This window comes from Herpailurus yagouaroundi, unplaced genomic scaffold, assembly GCF_014898765.1.
Source record: "Herpailurus yagouaroundi ecotype Mexico unplaced genomic scaffold, PumYag 199, whole genome shotgun sequence".
NCBI classification, from domain to species: Eukaryota; Metazoa; Chordata; class Mammalia; order Carnivora; family Felidae; genus Herpailurus; species Herpailurus yagouaroundi.
In genome coordinates, this window is record NW_024412430.1 from 20,687,885 (window position 1) to 20,692,275 (window position 4,391).

Below are 4,391 nucleotides of genomic sequence, written 5' to 3' on the forward strand. Positions count from 1 at the left end.
GATTCTCAGAGCCAGCCAGCAGAATGGTACTAGAAGGGGCCTGGGGAGCGGCCAGTGGTTTAAAGGGCATAAAGCTCCAGATCAGGAAGAAGAAAACCCTTCCAGGCACGGATGGTGGCAATGACCTCACAAAAAGGCGAATGTACTCAAGGCCACTGAGCCCTACACTCAAAAACGACCGACGTGCTAAGTTTGTGTTCTGTGAATTTCACGACTACAATCTAAGAATCCAATGAAGTATAAAGTTTAGTTAATAACAAAATGAATGGACCAAGAAAGACAGAGATGGATGACAAAGCCCCGCCCCCAACACGCACACAAATCCAGCATTTTCGTAGAATCCAGGGGCCACTGTCAACGTGTCCCCTCTCAATGCGTCCGTGTGTCTGAACATTTTCTTCATAAAATGGCGGGGAGCAGAGCAGCCAGAAGAAATGCTCTCGGAGGGGAGACAGCCAAGAGGAGCCCAAGTCCCCAGGGACGGGCTCCAAGCCCCAACCCGTGGCTGAAAGAGTGTGGCCCCTGATGAAGAAGCTGGGCTCCAGGCGCCATGTTGGGCAGTGGGGCCCGGTCCTCCCAGGACCCGCGACGTCAACAGCCACGCACTCAGTCCCCAATGTTTGCAAGGACACCGTTGCTCTGTGGTGGCTCGTAAAATGCTTAGCAAGTGCGTGACAGACGGTACTCAACAGTACTGTTGGCTGCTTAGCTGGTTGTGATGGCAGTAGTGTTGCCCTAGTTAACATGCATCAGTATAGCACTAGTTAACGAGTGTCACTGTAGCACTAGTTAATGCGGGTCAGTGTAGCACTACTTTCCTTTCTTCCCAGTTTTATTGAGATATAACTGACACATAGTGTTGTGTAAGTTGAAGTGATGGGCCTCCGGGACACACTCGGGGAGACAAAGCCCCTCCCTTGCTTCCGGACACCTTGCACCCACTTTCTTGGAGCACCAGCACCCCCTGCTGGGCAGGGACCAGAAAGGCACAACCCAGGAACCAGGGACCAAAGTGCCCACTCACAAACCCAAGACCTGGGGTGCAGGGCCCCCTCCCCAACGAGTGCACACACACACACACACACACACACACACACACACGCACGCACGCACACGCACACACAGGGACAGGGAAGCCTGGGGCGCGACCCGCACACCAGGGCTGCAGCCGGTTCCACCCAAGAGGCTTCCTCAAGAGGCCAGTCTGTCTGAGACACACAGAAGACACCAGAAATACTGTCTTGGGGGAAAATAAACTTGCAGTTTCTGTTAGCAACAGACGGGGCCGTTCCGGGCCTGGGGGCAGTTTTAAATCTACTTGGGGAGCACATTTCTGAAGGTGGCTGTGTCTCAGGGATCAGAGCATGGGTTTGTTGTTGTTGTTGTTCAAAATCAGAATTAGTGTCCATCATTGTCGCTGCTAGACTTTCAGTTATGTTTAGCACTTTTGGCTACGGGCACGTTTTACACTAACATTTATTAAATTCAGTAAATAGGTATTCCCAATGACGACCAAGCCAACATTTGCCTGTGAAGGGCAGGAAGATGGGCAGCGACTGGAGATAAAGGTGGGAGGGTAAGTGGCAGGTGGGGCCCTTGCAGCACGGAGGCCAAGCCTTGGAGGCAGGCGCAAAACTCGGGGCGGGGGGGCGGCGAACCTCGCAGATGTGCAACGTCAGACACGGCGCTGGCTCACACGGACACACCTTGACTTTACCACGTCTTTCTCACTTTTCTAATCCGTGCCAGGATCCGCTTCCTCCTGGTGTCCCTGGACAGCTGGCGGGGGGGGGAGGGGGGGGGCCTTTGTCTGGAATGTGCTGCCTTCGTGCCCAGGAGCAGGACACGTTCAGGGGAACTCTGTGCTATGGGAGCTGGAGAGGTGCATGCCCCGTCATGAGGGTCAACACGGTCACTGCGGGAAGTGGTGTCCATAGCCATAAACTACCTGCTTGGGTTCAACACAGTGTTAACACGGGGGTGCCTGGGGGCTTAGTCGGTTAAGCATCCGACTCTTGGTTTCAGCTCAGGTGGTGAGTTCAAGCCCCACGTCAGGCTCTGTGCTGGCAAGCACAGAGCCTGCTTGGGATTCTCTCTCTCCCTCTCTCTCTGCCCCTCACCTGCTCAGGCTGTCTCTACCTCTCTCAAAAATAAACTTCATAAAAAAGAATGTTAACACAGTTTCGGGGAGGAAAAACTCATCTAAGATAACTGTATAGAACTGACCGTTTTCCAAGACAGTGACGGAATTTCAGCTTCGTCTAAATTGTAAGTGGAGTGTCCGGTTCAGAAAGGCTTCTGGAACTAGCTTCTCAATGGGACCTTGGTCGGCGTGCTGGGAGGCGCCCCTTTTTCTAATGTTCACACACTCGAGAGAAGACAGAGCTACAACACAGACATGACAGAACGAGCAAGAATATCCTTCTCCTTATTTTGTCAACACTCTGATGCTTAGGGCCCTGTCGGCTGTGGCTTTCGCACCTCTCCCGCGGCAGATGGCCAGCAAACAGGGCTGGTAGTCTGCGTCCTTGTGTTCACAGCCCACACGGGACTTTGGGCAGAACCAGGCAGCAAATGGGACACCGGCAGAAACCTGAACAGAGCTGCGCCTGCTCGGAATCCCACAAGCCCCACGGGAACCAGGCCCCGGGGAGCACCCAGCTGCCCGCCGCCCATGGGCCACAGCACGTGGGAGAGCCCAGCACAGGCCATCCAGGTGGCCCACCCAGCTCTGGGCTTGTAAGCTGAAGGAAACGGTGGCGATTTACGTCTCTGACCTCCGTGCTCTGTATGCAGCTAAAACTAACGGGGCAGACCCCACTTAAATTCCTCTTCTGACTACAAACGGCCACCCCTTCCCCACACAACATTCTGTTTGTGTTTACAAAGACGTGGCTTGGGGGTAGCAAAGAGCAATATCCTTCCAGAACCCAAGTGAGGGATGGAAAACCAGTGAGTGAGCACAGAGGGGGCTCTGGGGAGAAGGGGTAACAGGAGAAGCCGGGGTCTCCCATAAGAACACAGGCCAGTGTTCCAGGGCACCAGCCACCGAGCCTGTCACCTTGCCCGCCGTGAGGGCTCACCTCCCAACCACGGAGAGAGCACCTACGTCACCACGTGCTGTGCAATGAGGCCCACTTGAAAACATGCTTCAGCTGCCTTCAGGGAGCGCATCCACGATAAGTGGGTTGGTGAAACCACCTGTCCGAAACCCCCCGACTAGCTCTTAGGACAAGAGCGCTACTATCTGCATTGTCTTCGATGCCCCCCGTCTGGGAACTTGTTAATTGGGAACTGACCCCCAGCTTCTCCCCTGCCCCCTCACCCTTCGGCTGCACCTGCCCCTTCCCTGCGGCAGGCCAGGCCGGGGAGACGGAGCGTCAGGCGTTTAAGTGGCGGGTTCACACAGGGGACGAGGACAGCCTCACGGAGAAGCCTGAAGACCCACCTGAGCACAGCACCAGGGACGTGACCTCCTCACACGTGCGTCCAGATGCAGAGCAGTGAGGGGGCCCCGATAGCACTTTTATGACATTCTCGCCAAAAGGGCATAGCCTACAATCAAGGGCGAGGAGACAGCAGAGAAACCCGAACTGAGGAACCCAAACTGGCCACTGCTCGTCAGCCAGCTGAGAGAGACCAGGAAGAGAGGGGGCGCTCCACACCCAAGGCAGCAGGACACGCGGCTGCTGGACGCAGCGCGGGCAGTGGGAGCGGCCGGTGACATGACCCAAGGCGCTAACACTGGGGACACACACGGGAATTGTACTGTTTTGCAACTTTAAGTTCAAAGACTTTCAAAATAAAAGGTTTTAAAGGTTAAACAAAAAAGCGTCTTCGACATTTAACAGGAAGAAAACAGGAGGAGGGGGAGGGAAGGGAGGGGCAAGACCAGCCTGTTCACTCCCCCTACCTGCTTCTCACCGTCATTCCGGGGCTGGAAGGGGGACCCTGTACCCCGTACCATGTGGGAGGATGGCTGACCCTCCTGAAACACAGTCAAGAGGCGGCGGCTCATAGAGACACTGTGGCAGGGTCCCCGGCACTCAGGCTCCGACGCCCGCACGGCTCAGAGGCCTCCAGGCGGCCTGGGGCCCCACGGGGAACAAAGCTCTGCCCCTTCACCCATATCTGGGGAATCCCTCCCTTCCTCCAGAAGACATGAGTTGAACAGCCTCTTTCTGGGGGGCCCCGGGCTCCTTCAATGGGATCTAACAGGTGCCCCCAAAATGAGGAAGAAGCCAGCTGTTGAAGCAGGTGTAGTAGAGAGACCCCAGGTGCATTTAGTTCCACACGGTGGCTCTGTCCATGGCGATGGACCAGATTCTGCCCGATTCTGCCTGTGAGGTCCTGGCCCCCCTGCATGGGGTGCACCCAGGGCTCGCTTAACG